Source organism: Sorex araneus, chromosome 3 (genome assembly GCF_027595985.1).
Source record: "Sorex araneus isolate mSorAra2 chromosome 3, mSorAra2.pri, whole genome shotgun sequence".
NCBI lineage: Eukaryota > Metazoa > Chordata > Mammalia > Eulipotyphla > Soricidae > Sorex > Sorex araneus.
In genome coordinates this window covers 65,333,131-65,355,926 of record NC_073304.1, presented here as the reverse complement: position 1 = coordinate 65,355,926, position 22,796 = coordinate 65,333,131, and the positions used below count along the sequence as shown (strand labels likewise).

Genomic DNA, 22,796 nt, shown 5'->3' with positions numbered 1-22,796 from the left:
GAATGCAGGAGGGCAAGGTTGTAAGTTGAATTCTTAATCATAAGGGCCAAAAGCACTCTCAGGACCTTCAGAACCGGCAGCAGGACTGTGTAAACACGTTAAAGAAATACCACCTATCACTGTGGAGAGGCTGAAGGTGGAAGACCCGCTTGCCCTGTGACCCAACCTGCTTTAGCTTACAACAGAGAGGAACTATTGTGCAAGGCACAAGTCTGTTAGGATTCTCTGGATTGCAACTAATAGCAAAATAAACCTAACATGTCTTTCATGGCATGGGTATGCTGCCTATAAAATCCACAGACAGGTTGAGCTTCTGGTGTCTTTTGTTTAGTGCTTAAAATTATCACTGGGATCAGTCTTTAGGCTTGGGTTGCTTGGGTTGAGCTTGGCGGCCACATTTTGTGGTTTCATAACCCCTCACTACCAATTCCAGAGGAAGACTAAACATGTTTCCTTGGCTCTGACTAGTTTATGTACCATTCTGGAATTAATTAGTGTAGCCACAGATATAGGATGGATGCATGTTTTTTTTTTTTTAAGTCAGTCACCACTGCAGCTAACCCTCTCCCCAACTCCTTACTCCCAGCCCCCCCAGCCCCCCTCCCCCCCGCCCCATGCCAGCTAGGGTTGGAGTTGGCTCCGTTTAAATCACATAACTAGAGAATGATGGGAGATGGTTTCCCAAAGGAAATTTTGGATCCTTTGTAGCTTTGGGGAATTGTTTGGCAGAAACAATAGATGTTTGTTGTGGCATATTTCTGACATGGTTCTTAAAATAAATCTTCAGTCAATGTTATTGGAATGTCCCTGAGAATTACAATGTGTCACTTTCTCTTTAGACTCTTATTGCAAACAACCTTGTGCTTTTATATGCTAAAGTATAGAACTTGAATCCCTCTATAGTGTCTCCCATTTCTTTTGGCAATTTTCCCCTTGGTCTTGCCATGTGGGCTGCTTTATCCCCAGACAAATACTGTATCCTGTGAGCATTGGATGTCAGTGCTGGGGATATTGCAGTGAACAAGAGCAAGAAAGATGGTTCCAGTCTTCACGCGCTGTTCAGCCTAGGATTCTAGTATCCTTATCAAGCTGCTCACTGGCATTGCGCACATGTGCTAGGGTAGAGGGATTTATGATCATCCTCAAGTGATGGTTTCTTTCACGATCACAAACACTCCTATTCTTTATTTCATAGTACCACATGGAGAGGGACCCCTCCCATCCCTGTAATTCTTTCTGCCAGTGGAGCAGATAGCAGTATGTCTCATGTGTGTGGCTCTTGTCATGTGGCTATGAATTAGTATATCCTTTATTTATTTATTTATTTATTTGCTTTTTGGGTCACACCCAGCGATGCTCAGGGGTTATTCCTGGCTTTGCACTCAGGAATTACTCCTGGCGGTGCTTGGGGGACCATATGGGATGCTGGGGATCGAACCCAGGTCTGCTGAGTGCAAGGCAAACGCCCTACCCGCTGTGCTATCGCTCCGGCCCCTGAATTAGCTATATCCTTTATTATTTGCTTAATATCTTGCTCTCTTGGCTATTCCATATTACAGACTAGGCTATATCTATTTTGCTGTTCAACATATTTCCCCTTGCCTAACACAGTACCTTGAGAGATATGCTGGGCTGTCAGGTTTTAAAAGGCTATATCAAGTGGAGGAATAATGAAACAGAAGTACAATATAAAATATCCTGAAGAAATTATTAGGCCTTTGGGTTGGTTATTTCAGGATTCCATTAAAAAACCCATAGATCTGGTGATATAAGCAACAGAAATTAATTTTTCAGTATGGGAGCCTGGGAAGTCCAAGATGAAGGTGCTGGTCAGTTTAAGTCCTGGTGAGAGTAGTCTTCCTCACTAGTAGGCTGCCTCCTTGCTATATCTTTATTTGGCACAGAGAACGTCAGTTTCTCTACTATTTCTTCTTTATTTAACTTCTTTTTTTTTTTTTTTTTTTTGCTTGTGGGTCACACCCGGCAATGCACAGAGGTTACTCCTGGCTCTGCACTCAGGAATCACCCCTGGCAGTGCTCAGGGGACCATATGGGATGCTGGGAATCAAACCCGGGTCGGCCGCATGCAAGGCAAACGCCCTACCCGCTTGTACTATTGCTCCAGCCCTCTACTATTTCTTCTTTAAAGGACACAAATCCTCACCAATCAGCACCCTACCCTTAATACTTCATTTTATCTTAATTACTTCCTTCTAGGCCCCTGCTCCAACCTGGCTAGGGTTGGAGTTGGCTCTGTTTAAATCACATAACTAGAGAATGATGGGAGATGGTTTCCCAAAGGAAATTTTGGATCCTTTGTAGCTTTGGGGAATTGTTTGGCAGAAACAATAGATGTTTGTTTTATATTACTTTAAAATATTACTTTAAATATTAAAGTAAATTTAAATTTAAAGTTACATATTAAAGTGAAGTAAATTTAAATTTAAAGTAAAATATTACTTTAAATATTACTAAAAAAATTACTTAAAAATATTTTTGCGGGGGCTGGAGCAATAGCACAGCATGTAGGGCATTTGTCTTGCATGTGGTCGACCTGGGTTCGATTCCCAGCATCCCATATTGTCCCCTGAGCACTGCCAGGGTGATTCCTGAGTGCAGAGCCAGGAGTAACCCCTCAGCATTGCTGGTGTGATAAAAAGCCGAAAAAAAAATTTTTTTTAAATTGAATCATTGTAAATTACAGAGTTAAAAACTTAATTAATGATTGAATTTTAGGCATACAGTATTCCAATATCAATCTCTTTTCCAGTGTCCACTTCCCTCAACCAATGTCCCTACGTTGATACATTGCTTAATGACATTCCTGACAGTGATAAACTTCAATATGACCATGATCCCATGAGACTGTGTCATATAGCTTACATCAGTAGGAGGCTGTATCATCTAGATTTGAGTAATTATGCACTATGATATTCACACAAAGACAAAATAGCAAAAATAGCCAATTATGCATTTACTGCAACATATCCTGGTTGTTAAATGAAGCATGACTTCATAGTTATGTTGAAAGTTAGAATTTTATTATCTTTGTGTGTGTGTGTGTGTGTGTGTGTGTGTGTGTGTGTTTTGTGGTGCTAAGGGATTTAAGGGATTACTTCTGGCTCTGTACTCAAGAGTCATCCCTGGTGGATTCAGGGATAAAACTCGGGTCAGCCACATGCAAAGCAAGCACCCTACCTGCTGTACAATCACTCTGGCCCCTTAATCTTTCAATTTGTGGGGGATGTAATAGTCCATAGAAGTGTTGCTACTCTCAGTTTATATAACTCTACATTCAGAGACATTTGTAGTACACATCCCTAGCTTTATGCATGCTTCTTTGTGGCAGAGACCCATTGAGCAGCTAAAATGCTCTCACAATGTTTACTCATAAGACTGAGCATAGTTGTCCAAAGACCCAGAAGGAATGAAGGTCTTCTTCGTTAGTCCAAGGCTGGCTTTATGAATTTCTGTGTTTTGTCCAAGTTTGTCTTACCCAAGTATTAGAAGTTTTTACTATAAGGGAATCTTATCCTCTGTCCATAACTCATCTCTGAAAGAGAGGACAAAAGTGACTTTAAACACACATAGGTGGACTAGCATTGGTTAAGGGTCTTGAGAATTTTGATGGTGTAGAGATGAGGTAACTAGCTATGTATATAAAAACCATAAGAGTCAACACTGGTAAACATGTGACCAAAACTATAATAAGTAAATTTAAAAAAGCAAGGGTTTCTAAGGCGGTGGGGTGGGAGAAGGAGCATTGCATTATTGGTGGAGGGATGCTGACACTGGTGTCGGGTTTGGAGTTAGAACATTGAATCCACAAAACTATGTTAATAAAAACTTTATAAGTCACGATGTCTAAATTTAAAAACATTAGGCTGACCTGAGTTCGATTCCTCTGCCCCTCTCGGAGAGCCCAGCAAGCTACCGAGAGTATCGAGCCCGAGCGGCAGAGCCTGGAAAGCTACCCGTGCGTATTGGATATGCCAAAGACAGTAACTATAAGTCTCTAAATGAGAGACGTCACTGGTGCCCGCTTGAACAAATTGATGAGCAACGGGATGACAGTGACAGGAAAAACCAAAACATTTCAACCCAGTCGCCCAAGAAAATCTCCACCAAACAGTGTGCTTGTATTCTGAATTTGAAGTATTCACATTTAGATTATGTTATATTGCTTGCCAAGAAAAATTAGTGGTGTAACTAAGGATCTATGTAGACATGTTTTTCAAAACAAGACTCCCCATCCCAAAGGGAATTCAGTCCCCATTACTGGGTAGATATAATTGTTTTCAGTACTTCCTTCCACAGATCTCACTCAGCAAGTCTTGGCAAATCATAGAAGTGACTACAACTTAGACTGCACATATATATTATAGCTTCAGTTTGGTACTGAATCATACAGTGTAATATTTTAAATTCTGAAGCTAGTCCTCTGTGTCTTTGAACCCTGATGACTGGAATAAAGAGTAAAATTCCACCCCTTAAGTGCCAGAAATGTCTTTTGTGTATCTATAGAATACAGAATAGAAGCAGAAGCATTATTTGGAGCATAGCTTTACTTTGTTCTGAATGTTAAGTCATAAACTGTAATTTAAAAAACAGCTTCCATTTCAGGGATGAGCTTACGTGGTAGCCTGCTTAGCATATGTGAGATTCTGACTTCTATCCCCAGCATTGTGTAACTCTGAGCTCTAAAGGGTGTAGGCCTTGCTTCCAAGCACTGGAGCAGTAGCAAGAATAACAACAACAACAACAACAACAAAATCAAACAAAACTCAGTTACTGGTTGCTTGGGTGAGCCATCTATAATGGCAAAGTACCCCAAAATACATATTTTGCACTGGGTGGTATTTTCGCTAGTGATGGAAAGTAATGTCTCATAAAGAGAAAGGCAATATTTAGAATGTGTTTGCCCTCTGGCACACCATTGATTTATTGGCCTATAGTTTCTGTGGAGAATATTTAATATAATTAATGAATGCTTTAAAGTTGAATGAGTAAACCAACAAGATCATTAGTAACTTAAGAACAAGAATCAAGAATAAAATTTTAATTTCAAAATAGGTGAACTGATTTTTCTGGTAATAATTGTAAAGAGAGCTTTAGAGTTTACATCTGATTTTTAGAGATGAGTACTCTACTCAGGCCTACACTAGTGAGCAACTTCAAATATCATTCAAATAAGTTGTGGCAATTTAAATGTATATGTGTGTGGGGGGGTTGGGTGGGCTGGTGAAGGCTGTATGTGTGTGTCGTTTTGCCTCTTCCCAGTCCTTGTGCTGTCTCGATTTCTGCTGGGTTCCTTCTGCACTGCCATTCTATTCCTTTGACATTTCTAGATTTCTAGAGTTTCTCCTGCCTCTAGGTGGAAAGTGATGAGGATTTTCTTTTCTTTTCTTTTTTCTTTTTTTTTTTTTTTTGCCACGGAGGGAGAGAGAGCTAACGACAAGATAACCATAATACAGATTGTACATAAAATTATTAACCTGTCCAGGCTCACCGTCAGTCATTTGATACCACTAGATTCTGTATTTTTCCATTACTTAGCTGAGACCCATCATTGTCAAATACTAAACTTGGCAGAGGTAGTAATCTAGAATCAGGAAATCCGATCCAGGGTGGGCCAAGGGAAGTTTGAAGAGCCTGAACCCTGACTGGCTGAGGGGACGTGGTGATGGGATAGAGGTGACAGATTTTGCTCTGTGGACATTTTCTTCCAGCACTATTCCTAGAATCATCTTTCCTGAGTTTTCCCTATAATGCAGGACAGATTCTTGCTTTTCCCCCTTAGTTTGTCTCCCCAGAGAGCTCAGAGCAGAACTACTGCTCCCCTTGGGATTCAGTCAGATGGACCCTTCTTAGTGACCTCTGGCTTCCTATTGCTGAGGAAGGAGGAAAGTGCTGGGTTATGTGAGCTCATCAGGCCAGTTCAGAAAACAGGCTTCTGACTTTTCTGTTCTCAGAGGGCAGATTGTTGTCTCTCATTTGCATGTTAATAAAATTGCTATCCAGTAATGGTAAGTAGCAGTCTTCTTGATCTATCTTATTTTAATTCCTCTGAATTTATGTCATCAGGATGTTTGTTACATGGTGTGTTTCTTTGGTGTGTTGTCTTGTACACGTGTATCTAGATGAATACTCATCTCTCTGTATGCTTAGTATCTTCATATATATTTTTCACCAGACAGGCTCACGTCTCTGTTGAAAATTCCTCCAGATTCCTTCATTAGTGTGTTTCCCTCTTATAGTAACAGAGAGATGCTGCCTTTGGTACCAAAAAAAGCCAGTAGGGATGATAGTTTTTAGAACTAGTATGGAGAAACCTGATTTAATAGTCACTAGCATTTGAGCTTCCTTATTTGCAAAATTACCCAATTTTTAATGTCTATAAGACCAATATGCATTTGCATGGTAAATTTTACCTTCCTGTTATATAAATGGGTTATTCATAGTATTTTAAAGCAATATTTCTCTTTTTCTGACTGTGGTCCCCTTCTGACCTTGTTTTAATTGTGCTTACCTATCTCATGCTGTGGTCCTCTACTTGTGAGAGACTTTTACCTGTCATTCCCATGGAAATCCTGGGAGCCTATAGTGTGCTATATGGTTCTGCTGAAAAATACTGTTCGAAGAGATTAGTATCACATTTATTACTATTGTTACTATTGCTCCTGACTACTGTTGTTACTGCTAATATACTGTTACCTGTGGTTCTGCCATGATTAGAGCTGATGCTTTGCATCAACTAGTACTGTTCCTTCTGATGCCACTGTTAGTCACTAATCAGGTCACTCTAGTCCCTGCTCAGGCTAGATACCTATTAAAATTCATTATACAAGTCTTTAAGATATTTTTATTCTACATATGACCAACTTGAGAAATAATGGGTGGCACATAAGCACACTAACTCATTTTAGATAAAAATTAAAATTTAGGGGGTCTGGAGCAATAGCACAGTGGGTTTGGGCATCCCTGAGCATCGTCGGGGTAATTCCTGAGTGCAGAGCCGGTGTGATGCAAAAAAAAATTTAGATAAAAATATTTTTTTCCTTTCAACTATTTTTTTAAAAATCACTATGAGATAAATCGTTGCAAAATTGTCCATGATTGGGTTTCAGTCATATAATGTTCTGACACCCATCCCTTCACCAGTGTACATTTCCCACTATCTGTGTCCCTGATTTCCTTCCTTCTACCCCTCCGTCTAGCCCTACCCTAGTCTGCCTCTATGGCAGACACATTTCTTTTCCCTTCTCTCTTTCTCTTTCTGTCTCTGTCTGTCTGTCTGTCTCTCCTCCTCTCTCTGGTCATTATTGTTTGAAGTACAGGTACTGTTAGGTTATCATTCGTATCTCTTTACTTACTTTAAGCACTCTTGTCCAGAGTGTCATTTCCAATTGTCATTGTTATAGTGGTTAATTCTCTATGTAACTGCCCTCTCTCCCTTCCCCTGCACTTGTGATAAGCTTCCAATCATGGACCAGTCCTCCTGGCCCTCATTTCTATTGTCCATAGTAATAGTTTCATACTGATTTTACACCAATTTTTACTAGATACTTTACAATTCTTAATCCATGTAATTATCTTCATGTTTCTAAGACATAGGTTGTACTGTTAATCCGTTTTAATAGATGAGATAATGTTCTGAGAGGGTAAGTAACTTGCCCATGATCATATAGCTAGTGAAGGACAGAGTTCTGCTCAAACACCTATGTCATTTTCACTCTGCTGTTCTATAGTCTTTGGACAAGAAAATCACCTTTTTAATATCTCAGAGGATTTCACAATAGCCCTTAGCAATGGTAGGACATAGTGTGAAAAACAACAACAACAAAATTACCATGAAACAGAAAATATGAATGACTCTCAGAGCTAGTTACCAGGATTGTTGCTAGATCTCCAAATCCCCAGTTCATGCTATGATTCTCAATGGAAAAAACAGTGTTTTACTACTCTGCCTTTATAAAGCAACCATGCACATTAGTGTAGGCCCAACACCTGAAAATTGGGCCAGAGGGACAAAAATTGTAGCAATTACTGAGATTATGATTCCTTGTATTCCTGCCATACCATATACTTTGGGTAGCAACTGTGCCCACTGAGCAGTATAGCAAAGTATTTCTTTGATCAACAATTTATTGAGAATTTCCTACCATTTCTAGGGGCATCAGATTTTGCCAGCAAAATTTCCTTTGGCTATATAGTTGTATGTGGTGACCTCCTAAATGATTCATCATGGGAAACTATTTAAGGGCCAGTCTCCGTCTGTGATCTGTAAGTGGTTGACTGATGTTCTGTGGTAGAGTATGCCCTGCCTTCATTGTGGGATGCATTCTGGGTTGCTGTGGGATCCGAGGTGTAAAGACAAGATATTAGGAGAATGTGTTAAGAAAATCTGTTTCAGGGGAAAATATAAACATTTCAGGGATTATATCTTATGTCTTGTGTTTAAGGGTGCAGACTGTACTACTGACCTGGTTCTTGACCTTTCTCTGCTATTAGAGCAGCCAGAGGCAATTCTATTCCTTATCTAAAAATTAATAATTAGTGCCTTTCTTCCAGAGTCCTGTATTAATTTATTTTGAGGAACACATCTTGTGGTGCTCCAGGGGAACTTCTGGCTCAGTGCTTAGGAGTTGATCCTGGTTGTGCTTAATCCATGTAATACCTGGATTAAGATACCTGGGATAGATCCCTGATACTTGGGATAGAACTCAAGCCTTCTGAATGTTAAGCATGTATTCTAGCCCATTGATCCGTCTCTCCAGCCCACACAGGATTCTTTAAATAAGAAATAAGAGGACAGAGAGATAGTATAGGTGTTAAAGCATTTACCTTCTTTTGTGACTGACCCTGGTTTGATCCCTGGCACTGCCAGGAATGGCCCCGATCATAAGCCAGGAGTAGCTCTGTGTACTGTTAGTGTGACCAATAAATAAATAAAAATAAAAAGTATAGATGAACTAAGTCAATAATTACCCTAAGTGCCTGCCATCCATTGATGTAATGAAGGCCTTTGATTCTGTTGAGACTGAAGCGGTCATCAAATCCCTAGCCAAACAAGGCGTTCAAACTCAGTACATCAGGATCCCCCGTGAGCTGTATTATGAATTCACCACCAGGATCACACCATTCTACAAGGAAGTAATCATCGACGTAAAGAAAGGGGTTTGGCAGGGCAATCCCGTTTCACCAAAACTCTTCAGTGCCACCCTAGAGAACATCATGCGACGACTGGAATGGGAAGGAATGGGAGTGAAGATAGACATTCGGCAACTCTACCACTTCTGTTTCGCTGACACATTGTTCTAATAACACAAAACATTAGCCAAACGACACGAATGCTGGCCAACTTTGACCATGAGTGTGGAAAGGTCAGACTGCTGAATCTCACCAAGACAATGTTCATGAGAAATGGACTAGTTCCTGACGTTCCATTTGCTCTCAATGGAACAAAAATCTTTGAATGCAGCAGTTATGTGTACCTAGGTCGAGAACTCAAGATGACGAACGACCTGGCACTTGAGCTGCACAGGAGGAAGAGAGCGGTGTGGAACGCCTTCAAGAGTGTCGAAGAAGTTGTTAAGAGGACAAAGAGCCTCCAGCTCCAGGCACGTTTTTTCGACTCCACTATTCTTCCTGCACTAATATATGTCACAGGTACCTGGACCCTGCGAAAACAGGGTAAGAATACTATTTGGGTCTCCCAAAGAGGAATTGAAAGAGCTATGCTTGGAATATCACATTTCACTCAAGTGAGAGAAGGAATCCGGAGTTCCAACCTCCATTGACGATCCAGAATCAGGGACACTGTCTCGTTTGCCAACTCATTGAAAATCAGATGGACCCGGACACGTAATGCAATTTGGAGATGACCGCTGGACTAGAGCTGTTACCGACTGGATTCCACTGGACGTCAAAAGACTGAGTGGCTGCCCACCTACAAGATGGTCAGACTTCTTCATCAAGACCCTGAATGAATGGATTGAGGCTTTTCATGTACCTGGAGCGAGCAGACGCTATTGAGCTACACTAGCACGAGACAGGGATGAATGGAGATGTTACTGGTGCCCACTTGAGCAAATTGATGAGCAGTGGGATGACAAGTGACAAGTGCCTGCCATGTAACTACTATAGGAATAGTTATTACTTAATTTTTCTCTTTTATTTGTTTCATACAAAAGTAACTCATATTGGACAAAAATACTTAAAGGCTCTCTCTCTATATGTACACACACACACACACACACACACACATATATATATATATATATGCCTCTTTAGCAACTTAAGCTAAGAGTACATATTTAAATCATAGCTTTTAGATACAATACAAAAAATCAGAGTAGAGCAATTTCTAAGAAGGAAGTGTTAGCAGAACGTTTAGGGTATGCCTTTGTCTATTTTAAATGGTAGAACTTCACATTCTTTGGTACCCCCTACAGCCTTCTCCCAAATTGAGCCCTTTTAAAGGCATTATTGCCTTTATCTGTTTCTCTCACCTTGCACATTCCTTCTCCTCTTCTGTAAGCCAAGTAAATAAGCAAAGTGTAGATTAATACAAATATGCCATCCTTAATGGAAAAAGTCAAGTTCTTGTTCTAGTAAGTGGAAGTTTGTAGTGATTCTTCACACTTCTATTGAATATAGATATATTTCACCCAGTGCAGCAAAGTTAGTTTCATTGGTTTGCACTAGGATATGAAAGGAAAAATCCAGCATGCTTTGTCTCTGTGGCAGCTAGATTGAATAGGTAAGAACATCTAGCACTGTAACTGTTGCCTGTTCATCAATTTGCTCAAGCGGGCACCAGTAATGTCTCCATGGTGAGACTTGTTGTTACTGTTTTTGGCGTATTGAATATGCCATGAGTAGCTTGCCAGGCTCTGCTGTGAAGAACATCTAAGGGGAAAAAGTTTTAAGTAAGCAGGTATGAATTTATTTAGTTCAGTGGTTCTCAGTCTTGACTGGTTACTGAAATAACTTTGGGGGCCTTTGAAAAATACATGTAACCACAAATATTGTAGCTGTTCATTTCCCATCATTTTGCAATCTACAGTTGGTGTTTCTGGTAGAAGAGCAATTTTCTTCTATTGTTGATTTAAGACTGTCCATCCTGGGGACACAGGGGTTTGATAAGTAATATAAGAAGAAAAAAGTGGGGGCTGGAGCGATAGCACAGCGGGTAGGGCGTTTGCCTTGCATGCAGCCGACCCGGGTTAGAATCCCAGCATCTCATATGGTCCCCTGAGCGCAGCCAGGGGTAATTCCTGAGTGCAGAGCCAGGAGTAACCCCTGTGCATTGCCAGGTGTGACCCAAAAAGCAAAAAAAAAAAAAAAAAAAAAAAAAAAAGAAGAAAAAAGTGAAAAAAGTCATCTTTAGCCTGGGTAAAGAACAAACTCACCCAGGAGGCACTGAGGTATGAGGGCTGTGTTCTAGGTATGACCAAGTACCCCAGTTGGTAAACATGCCCATGTATACTTACACTGAGATTAAGCTACATGTCAAGACTTTTGGATAGACAAGACCTCTCAGAATTGAAACAGAGCTATCACTGCTCGAGTTTTATGTAGTCAAAGCTGCCCTTGCTAAAACCTCACTTGCAGAAATGGCCCTGGTAACACCCACTTTGCCTACAAAAGTAGGGTCTCCTGGTTATTAGGGCATGTGGTTTGAGGATGTGTATTCCAAAAGCTGCCATTATGAAGTCAACTTGTATCAAGTGAGTAATGAGGGGTGAGTACTTCTTGTATTGAGATCATTGTAAATCCTGAGAGGAAACCATACTTATTGACTTGGTTGCATCTGTGGGCATCCTGGAAGTTTTGCTTATGACATGTTGGAAAGATAATGGCTCCTCTGAAGGATGATGCTTTAAGCCTGGGTGCTCTTGAATTTACCTGAAAGATGAAAGTATTCTCTTTCATTGTTCTTGAGCTATTGCTGAGGAAATAGGTAGAATAACTCCCAGATCCAGTGTGGGCTGTTGCATGGATTGGGTCCAGCCCCTGCAGAAGAGTGGATGGATACTGCCCTGTTGGCTGCCTCTAGCACCGTGCATGCCTCTTTTGGCTGTGAGAACATTTGTGTCTCTGAGTATCCAGTTTAACTTCAGAAAACACATGTAAAATTCGGCCTTAGAAAAAGACTGATTTCCTGATGGGGCAGAGGCTGTGTAGCTGGGTAGGACACCAGTTTTTATTTCCTTGGGGAGCATAGAGCTAGAACTTATTTCTCAATTTCTATCGCAGTATACATGAATATTTGAGTGGATTCTAGCCATTTGAGGGTGATGTGAAGAAGAAAAGTTCTAGATCTACTTGCAAACTCTCCATGTGTGTCTTTCTTCTTTTCTCCTTAATTGCTGAATGAATACCAACAGCCCTAAGGATGGTGAAACCTCAGTATAGCCTGACTCAGTGAATGCTATGTACCATCAAGCTATGCACCATTAGGAATGTTTATTTAGACTTGTTGTGAACAAGAAATATATCAGGAATGTTCTTAGCCAGGTTACTCAGGCTTTCCTGTAAAATTAGATAGAATTCCCTGTGTAACTTTTAGTTGTTCACTAATAGTTTCTTTAGATTTAATGTTCTTTAGATCTAGAAATTTTCAGATCATACTCTAAGACAGGGTTCCTTAATTTTTTTCCTGATGTTTTCTGCTTCTGATTTTATTTCTTTCTTGAGGCCTCCCTGCCCTGTTGGTAGCCTCCCTAGACTCATCCTCTGGACCCCATTTATGTCACTTTACCTTTGGACCCTTCAAATATTCTGGCCCACTTTAAAATATCTTCTGGGGTCCATATGCTCCTAGTTGATAAATGGTGCTCTCAGAAATGCAGGCCGGTCACATTTTAATAATTATTTTAAGATTTTTTAAAATCCAGGGGCTGGAGCAATAGCACAGTGGGTAGGGCATTTGCCTTGCAAGCGGCCGGCCCGGGTTTGATTCCCAGCATCCCATATGGTCCCCTGAGCACCGCCAGGGGTGATTCCTGAGTGCAGAGCCAAGAGTAACCCCTGTGCATTGCCGGGTGTGACCCAAAAAGCAAAAAAAAAAAGATTTTTTAAATCCCTAAAATACAGACATGTTTGTGAACGTTATAAGTTAATGATTTGAAAAGAATACTCAGGTGTTCTGAGATGGTAAGATTATGCAACTGCTAATATGGGAAGGAAAATGAGTAAGAGGAAACATTTATATAAATCACCATATTTCTATCTGGTCAGTTCAAGATGGTGGAGAAAGAATGGGGTGGATTGAGTTGTACTGGAAATGAGTTTTTATCTTTTCTTCTTCTAGTGTCTAGACTGAATGAGGGATTTAGGGGAGTTCTAGACCAGAGTTGTCATGCTTCCTATACTGTGGATACCAGTGGAATGTTAGTTTATAAAAACATTTTATGTTATGAGGATGACACCCAAGGACAGTAGATACAAGGGCCAGGAGGATTGCCCCATAGTTGGAAGCCTGCTTCATGAGCGGAGGGGAGAAGGCAGATGGAATAGAGAAGGGATCACTAAGAAAATGATGGCTGGAGGAATCAGTTGCAATGGGAGATGTGTGCTGAAAGTAGATAATGGACAGTACATGATGATCTCTCAGTGTTGCAAGCCATAATGCCCCAAAGTAGCGAGAGAGTATGGGAATTATGTCTGCCATAGAGGCAGGGGGAGGGTGGGAAAGGGGGGGTATACCGGGGATATTGGTGGTGGGGAATGTGCACTGGTGGAGAGATGGATGTTTGATCATTGTGTGATTGTAACCCAAACATGAAAGCTTGCAACTATCTCACAGTGATTCAATAAAATAAAAAAGTTTTATGTTATTAAGTTCGGAAGACTATATTCTTCATGTGGGAGATTCTCAGTATTTTTTGACAGATCCAAGGTTCTGAGGTCTATACTAAGGAGACCTTTCTTTAACATTAATGTTATAAAACCATTACTCATCTTAACATCAATGTTCAAAATGAAAATGTTTTTCTTTCATATTTTAGAAAATTTATATTCTAATTTTATCTTTGGCTAAATAATTTATCGATAACAAACTTCCTCACATATCAGTAATTTTATAGTGAAAATATTTTCACTCATTGCAGTTCCATGTGGGTCAGTGGATTATCAGAGAGAGTATGTCTGTTATCCTTCATTTCTATAATGATTTTGATCTCCAATTGCTCAAATACAGATATAGAAACACATCATTGCATGTGATACTTAAAACAAGGGTGGGATAGACATGGGAAGTAGTAAGAAAGGTCACTGGGAAGCCCTTTCTTACTACAATGTGGATTACTTGAGCATCATTCACAAGGAAAGAAAACACTATTATTTGTGCTATGCTGTGACTTATAACAATAAATACATTATATATTTCTTTGTCTCTCAAGCACATAGCTTTTAAAACCTTTGAATATTTTTAAGCTGTGAGAGAAATGTTTAAAAGGTGACTTTTACAATGACCTTATGTCACTTATGGTTGGGGACTAGTCAGGGGAACCAGCCCTGTGATCGGAAGATTGGAACTTTCAGTTCCACTCCTTGGTCTCCCTCCAGGAGTAGAGAGGGCTGGAGGGTGAACCTATTACCAGCGATTTAGTGATTTGTATAATGAAACTGTCTTATGAAATCAGAGGGATGGAGTTTAGCCCTCCATGCCATTTTTATCCTTTTATAATAAGCTGATAATCTAGAAAGTGTAGTTTCTTTTTTTTTTTGCCCTGAGCTCTGGGAGCTGCTCTAGAAATTTAATGGATGCCAAGGAAGAGGTTATTAGCACTTTCATGTGAGGTCTGATTGGTCAGAAGCCTGGGTGAAAGCCTGTCTGAAATTAGGGGTGAAATTAGGACTGGCCTCCTAACCTGTGGGTTCTAAAATCATCTGCGAGTAGACAGAGGCAGAATTGAGTTACACTGTTGGACATCCAGCTGGTGTTGGAGCATGCTTAGTGGTGTCTGAGGAGTGTACTTGGATGTAGAATTCCATTAACTTCCTTTGGGTCTTTCTTCTAGCCAGCTGGGGGCACTTTGTGAGCCTATTTTTCAGCCACATGGAGTTTATTAAAAGCTGACCAGACCCTACCTTTGATGAGCCGACTATCCATCTCATTCCATCAAACAACTGACACAGGGCGTTGACAAGATTCTTCTCATTCTTTTCTCCTACCTTCCCTTTGTTGTCACTGTGATCAGGGCTCACATACTTTAGTGGCAGTACTTGAGGAGTGCCGCATACTTTAGTTGTGCTTGTGTATTCTTTGGTTGCAGTACATGCACATGATTGTACTGTGCTAGATACTGTACATCTTGTGGTGTTGGGAGTCACAAATTGCACTGTTGCCGTGATTACACTTGGTGTTGGGTAGTACCTGCTGGGAATGGAAATCTTAGCCTCATAACTGCAAGTAAAGCTCTCTGCGTAAGAATTATACCTAGGCCCACAAGTTTCATCTCATTCTGAGACCTGATTGTCCCTGGTTTGTTCTTTCTCTAGAACATGGGCATTAGCTTTGGTGAGACTGATGCTCTTATTCAAACCCAGTGCTTCCCAAAGTGGACAGCAATGCCCCCATTCCATGAGGGGGCCATGGGAATGATTCAGGAGGGTAGTAGTAGCCTTGGGTATAATTGAGAAGCACTTTCTATTTATTTACTTATATAGGTTGATTTCCAGGGGGTCACTGAGTAATTTTTTTTTTTCTGAAAAGGAGGAGTTAGACCAACTACATTTGGGATCTCTCTTCTAGACCTGTGACTTTCACTTTTTCTCTAGAATCTGAGGGACTCTTCAGATCTGTCTACTAGGGACCATGATGAAGGGAGGGTTGGGGATTGAGACAGTTTATTAGTCTTGGCTCTGGGCTTCTTATCTCTTCTTATCTTATCTCTCCTGGTTAGACCAGCTCTGGTCTGTCATGAGAAGAAAACGTTCACTGCCAATAAAGGAACTTAGAATCATGGTTATTAGCTCAGTTCATCGTTTTTTGCAGATCAAAAGAGTTGAGGCCTAGAGACATTAATTGATTGGCCTGATGTGACATGTGCTCACTGGAAGAAAAAGAAATTGTTTCCTGAATCTTAGTCCAGTGCTCCTGATGCACAGGAGTTATGTCTGTTCCTTTCCCCAGTTGCATTCTTATCTAAAATACTGTAGTGAGGCTCTGTCCTTGACCAAGATCATGCCTGGGCAGAGATCCATCTTTTGATTTTCATCTCCTACTTCCTCTTTAGGTGAAGGAAAAATAATCCTGACTTTTGACTGTTGGGAGAAATTTCAGAAGCTTTCCCTCTCTCGTCTTTTGGCTCCTTTGGCTGACTCAACATAAATTGACATGACAAGATAAATGACAGATTTAATTTCATGTGTATGGAGTTGTATAAGACATGGGTGAATGACTAAAGCACTTATTTTATATAATTTTTGGACAGAGAAGCAATGAGTCTATAGAGGAGAACAAAGAAATTGTTGAAATTTTTTTGTTTGGACAGTGAATTTAGTGAGACAAGCAGATATGCTGTTTTGGGGGACGGGAGGGGGTGGTATCAGGAATTAGGCATGACCTCATAAAAGTGAGGCATCCGTGACCTATATCCTCAGTCCTAAGCAGTTTTTATAATGCAACTTTCCATCTCTCTCACTGACAATAAGGGTCTCTCCCTGTCTCTGTGCAGGGAGGGTAACTTTCACATAGATTTATTTCTTGCTTTCACAGGGAACAGAAAAGAGAGGGGGGGCCAGAAAAACATGCCTGCTTTACAAAGAAAGGGAGGTTTGGGGTATCACTCATTCACTGTCTGTTTCTTTATTCCCAAATAATTAGTATGCTACTTTGGCACATCTTGGGCGGCCTGATCTGGGACCTGCCACTATCCAGGTCACAAATGCTCTGTGCACAGCTGATGGTGCACCCTGCTTGTGTCTTGGCACCTTCCAGGCATTTGATCAACCCCTATTTTCCAAGGCACTGCCTGAATTCCTTCTGCCATTCCACCCCCATTCTGCCCCATTGTTGGTTATCAGTACCATTTAAGGGCACAGTGGGAGGGGACAACATAATCATCTCTTTAGATTTTGCATTTCCTCCCAGAGATGTGAAGGTAGAAAGGATGTAGATCAGCTTGATTATCTGTCTCTGTGGATCTGCAAATATTAAATATGCCAGAGAGAGCTGCTCTGTCTGTTCCCCAGTTCTTTCTTTTCCTACAATGTTCATCTTTGTTTAGGGCTAGAATGAAATTAATTGCTGTAAATTTTTTTTTTTAGCCAAATGGAGAAATACCTCACTGTGCCTTGTTTAAATTGTTTGAACTTTTCAAACAATCCTAGCATTTTTTTTTTTTTTTGCGGGTGGTGTGGGGGGGAGGTTAAAGGTGGATGTAGCATGTGCATGAGCAATTTCTTCCTGCTTTCAAAGAAAGGAAAGCAGAACAGAACCCCAGTATTTTGGGAATGTTGCCCTTCCAGCAAGTTTCTAGTATATTTGCCACTTGTTCCAACCTCTAGTTTGGTTTTAGAAAGACCCTCTTAAATTTTATTTACGAGTGGGAGATGTTCTCTATAGGCCAAAGAAAAGAGACCTAGACACTAATGGTAGTATGGGATGTTCTTCTGCATCCTCCCCCACCCCTCCCAGATTCTAAATCTCCTTCCACCTGCCTATTAGGTGATCAAGTGAGAGTTGGAACTACTCTGCATTAGACGATTCTGTGGGTTGGTGTTCTTCAGAGGAAATGATTAGGGCAGACTTTGTTGGTGGAAGTTTGCCTGTCTTTGGACAATTTAAGCCTGTAGGAGTTTGCCTGTGTTTTGAAAACAAGAACCTATTTACTTTTTAGTTGTTTCTATTCTATCTTTAATTTTTAAAAAAATTTTGCTTTGTAATTTTGGTCTTTGGTAGATGAGCAAAAATTCTTTTTATTAACTTTTTAAAAAGTATCATAATTCTGTACAGAGAGGAAAAAGTGGTCGAATTGTGCATTGTACATTTTGAATTTTATTTGCTTAATAGTAAATACACACCCTCTCCATCTTTTCTAAACATGTAACGACAAAGTAGGAGGTCATTTTAATTTTTTTCCAAAGTGCCTTTAGTTTAGAAATTCCCTTTTAAATCGGTGGATAAAATCAGAGATCCTCCTCCTTTGGTCTAAATTTTGCATATCGTCTGTTCCTTACAGCGCTTCCGTATTGTCTCAGGCTCCACTGGAAATGCAGCAAGGATTCCTAGCACATCCCAGTTGCCATAGCAACAGCAGTCTTTCCCATAATGAGCTGCATCATCTGAACTGATGTCACAGCATCATGCAGCAGGTCAAACAAGGCATCTTCTAGTATTGCATCCTACAGATGTGCTGTAAACATCAAAAGAAGACGGTGGGAGCAGGAGATGGTGAGTGTTAAATGTCTGGGCCTTAATTGCATGGCTGTTTGCCGGTTAGTCGATGTCTGCTAAGGCGGAGGTGGGGGAGTGTTGTCTGCTTGAAATGGACTAGGGAAAGGAGGGCTGTTTTACCTAAATCTGTTTTTCAGTCTGCTGGGTTAAGACAAAGGCCTATAAGAGTCATAGAAGAATAAAAATATGTAGAATTATTCTTGCTGTTTCTCTAGTTGTTATTTTTTTTTGTGTTCTTGTAGAATTTTTTTTAAATAAACATAAGGTAATTTCCTATGGCAGAATTCAACACAGCCTCTAAAAGGAGTAGTTCATAATATGTAAACACTATGATGATAAATATTTTTTATGGGGCAGAGGTATTTGTTTCTCTATTTGCGCTTAGATTTATAAAATATTTTGTGATTTGCAGTATGAAATTCAGTATTTACCTCGGTTGGGTTTCAGTTTCTTCAGCAGAGGGGATGAATGCTGAATAAGCATCTAATATATCCTGATGTGAAAGGGAATTATTTACATACTTAAGACAATTTGTTGAAAATATATAAAGACCAAAGCAAATGAAATTACTTGAGTCTTTTTGATTTATATGGTAGTTCTTCAGTCCTTGTCCTTTATAGCAGCTGGACTGCCACGATGTTTTTCCATCTTTAGCTAGTCTTTAAAATAGCTGGAGTTGTTTGCTGCTGACTTGTAACAAGTCTCCTCTCTGCGGCAGTTCAGCAAAGGGTAACCCTGAGGAGAGGCTCCAGAAGTGGCAGTGGCAGGCATCTTGTAATATTTTGCTTAACTTTAACTGGAATTTGATACAACGAATAAATATGGTCCTCGGCTACAGATTTCTGTGCTCCGTCATAACCCCATTTCTGAAACTCAGATAAACATGTGTCCATTTTCATTTCAACTCTTAGCTCTGTCCATAGCATAATATTATTATTACCATCATCATCATCATCATCATCATCATCATCATCATCATCATCATCATCATCATCATCATCCAGAAATGTGGCTTGACAGCATCAGAAAAGGTGCAGTGTGTTGCCTTTTGTTTTGGAAATGAAATGGATTTCCCTGGTGCTCTGATTGCTACTGAGGGAGAGAAAGGAGGAGGCACATGTCAGTTCAATTGATCAATATGTCCACTTGTAATCAGGGAGTGGTCTTTTGGCTCCGTGCTGCTGAGTTGATAGTTTTTATTTGAAATGTCTTACCGGAAAGGATGGCAAACCGTGAGTTGTTGATTTTTTTTAGGAGCTTTATTGAGTCTGAAAGAGATGTATCAGAGGAAGCCGGTAAAGCAATACCTCTAGCCAGCTTGAAGTGATTATTTTTGCACAGTTGAGCATATTGGTCCCATTAGGCACTGGCTGGAATGAAAGACCTCAGATTTTAATTAGTTTGTTTATATACATCACACACATGCTACTCTCAGTCCTTTAAGCTCATATGGCTGACACGCAGTTGGAAGGGAGGGGAGAGGTCAGTTCAACCTGGCTTTATTGCTAGCATTTAGGAGCATAAATTGTTCATCGCCTGCTTTTCTATGTCATATAATGTGAGGAGAAAGCTCTGTTGGGACTTCTGGGTGTGAACACAGCTAAGTCAGAAGCTCTAAGGTGACAGGGAGGAGTTGCTAGATGGTGGTGGGGGAAGGGAAGGTGTGTCTACTGGCTGGATTATGAATCTAGGGAAATTCAGTTCCCATTAGAAAGCTTTAAAGTAATGTTTCCAAGTGAAAGCAATGAAAAAAAGGCTTGTTAGGTCACGTGAATTGTTGGGAGTAGTAATAATAAAAGGCAGTATTTTATTGAATTTTCTGTTTGCTAAATTTTCATTTCTTTTGTCTAATAGTTCCCAGAAGCTTCATCCAGGGTGAGTTATACTGTTACTGGAAGTTGCAGAAGCCAGATCCTTTAAGGGCAGTATTAGAAAAAGTGGAGTCATAGTTGGAGGAGGGTGGGAAGGTGCTGGTACATGTGGTCTGACGCAGTTCTCTGGTGGCATTGGCTTCCTGCGCAGAGAAGCCGGTGATCACCCCGAGCCCCACAAATGTTCACAATATGTGTACAGTTTCTCAACTTAGTGCTTTGTGTTCTTTTGGCTTCAGGAGAACAAAGCTCTGGTAATGGGAGCTGTCACCCAGGCAGTGGATTTCTTTGCAGAAGGCCACAGCCTGACTTGCTGCATGTCTTAATTACTGGTTAAGGCTATTTCAGTTGCTTTAGTTTTAATATATTCCCACGGGGTAGAGAGGGTACGTATGTGTGTATGGGGAAGGGAGAGGTTGCTCTATGATTGCATTTGCTGGTGTGTCACTAATACTTTCTAGAATTTAAAGAATTTTGTTTCATGGTGATGAGTGAAAGAACATGGTCCTGTTGACAATGTGGCCAAACTTAGAAGCCTCTCAGAAGCTTACCTCTTCCATGTTTTACATTATGGATTAAAAAACTGAATTAAAAAGATAGAAATTAAATCTTATGAATAAGTAGGCCATGGTTGGAGTGATACAAATATTGATTATATTTTTATTTTGGGGCCACACCCAGCAGTGCTTAGGGCTTATTCCTTCCTCTAGACTCAGGGATCATTTCTTAGAAGGGGTTGGGGGCCATGTAGGGTGCTGAGAATCAAACACAGGTCAGCCCCCATACAAGGCTAACAAGGCTAGCACCCTACTTGCTGTATGATCTCCCCAGCTCTAATGATCACACCAGCAACTACAGGTCATACAGTTAATAAATGATCGCATCCAGAATTTGAACCAACGTGATTTGACTATGATGCTCACATATTTACTCATAGTCATCTTAGTTTTTATGATATCTTAACTGCAAACTGTAGAGATTAGTCATCATCATTATATCACATTCACCTTACTGCCTTTTATTCTAATTGGATATATAGAATGAAATCCCGTGATCAGTTCTACTGCAGGAATGAGCATGTTCTTGGTCATAATCTTGGGCAGAATTTCTGATCCTCAAGATTCAAGTTATGTAAATTGATTCTCAGATCTTTTGCCACTAGCATAAGTGGCATATCTTTCTAGCAGGATATGAGGAAATGTTACACAAATGAGTGTGGGCATGATAGAGCTGTAACTTCTCTCTTACCTGAGTCAGTAATGATTCAGAATTGTTGCACCTGTGTTATCAGTTTCATAAATAGTACTTTGCTAACTTTAATGTATTTACATTCTCTGGCACCAGACATAGACATACAAGGAATACAAGAAGAAACTTTTTTTTTGGTAACAGTCAGGAAAGTATACTATGAATCCATCTCTTGGATCTTAAAGATAGAGACAAAATTTTGCTGACTGTGTTAGTGACTGAATCTTAACACTGCCTATCTCTGATGAAGTCTAAATGTGATTCTCTTGTGCCACATCCTGGAAACTTTGTGTTTCGGAGAGAGCTGACACAGTCATCTCTGCATCATTGTGCCCATTCCCCAGCTATCCTGCATCTTTATTGGACTTTAAGAGCTGTTCTTTGTTTGACTGAGACTAATGCACATACTGATAGCATATTGTTATTGATTCTGGTATAGTGAGTGCTTAGAAATATTGCTCCACAAAGCTCTTAGTGTTTTCTAAATTCTCGGAAGAATTTAATCACTGTCCCAGCTATCTCAAGGAGGCCCAACATTATGACTACATGAGCTACAGGAATAGGAGACTCAGAACGATATCTTCATTGGAGTTTCTAGATGCAGTGACTATAGGAGTTAGAATCTAATAATAAAAGGACCAGTGATATCAGGGAAGTTACTCTTCCTGGTATATACCTCTCATTTACTCCTTTTTTCAATTTTCGAATCAATGGACAAATGCAGCCTACCCAGGTTTGATCCCTGGCACCTCATATGGTCCTCAGAGCCTGCCAGGGTGATCCCTGAGCTCAGAGCCAGGAGTAAACCCTGAGCACCACTAGGTGTGGCCCAAACATCCAGAACCACACAACACAAAGCAAAACAAAAATAAATTGTTTTGATCATACAGATTCAAGCAATTTCAACAAGTATTAAGTGTCTACTAGGCATCAGGCATTGTCAGGGAACATAACAGTGAATAAGACAGATTCAAAACCTCTTACCTATTATACTTTAGAGAGAAGAACAAAAATAGTATATTTGTATAAGTTTGAATAATTTGTTATCTTTGGTATTGTGATACTATTTCTGTTTACTTCTATTACTCATACTAACTTAAAAGATAAAACAGCAGTACCTCTGCGTGTGTGTGTGTGTGTGTGTGTGTGTGTGTGTGTGTGTGGTTACTTTTACATACATTGACTACATGTGGAGGTAAAATCATTACACCAAATAATTGCTTTGTTTATGCTTCAGTTTTAATTATAATTTTGCTAGATATGGACAA

The 22,796-nt window shown here is 40.2% G+C and overlaps 1 protein-coding gene and 1 pseudogene across 3 annotated transcripts in view; one reads left to right on the top strand and one right to left on the bottom strand.

Moving 5' to 3' along the window:
- The window catches only part of LOC129403315 (uncharacterized), a 637,601-nt pseudogene that overhangs the window by 19,305 nt on the left and 595,500 nt on the right, over positions 1-22,796 (bottom strand).
- AKAP6 (A-kinase anchoring protein 6) overlaps positions 18,217-22,796 on the top strand; it is a 520,466-nt gene continuing 515,886 nt past the window's right edge. The window contains exons 1-2 of one of the 3 annotated variants that reach the window (XM_055130131.1): positions 18,217-18,406; positions 20,264-20,284. The gene's annotated coding sequence lies outside the window, so the exon portion shown is untranslated. The remainder of the gene's footprint in view (positions 18,407-20,263; positions 20,285-22,796) is intronic. The other 2 variants (XM_055130130.1, XM_004612112.2) reach the window with 2 other exon arrangements.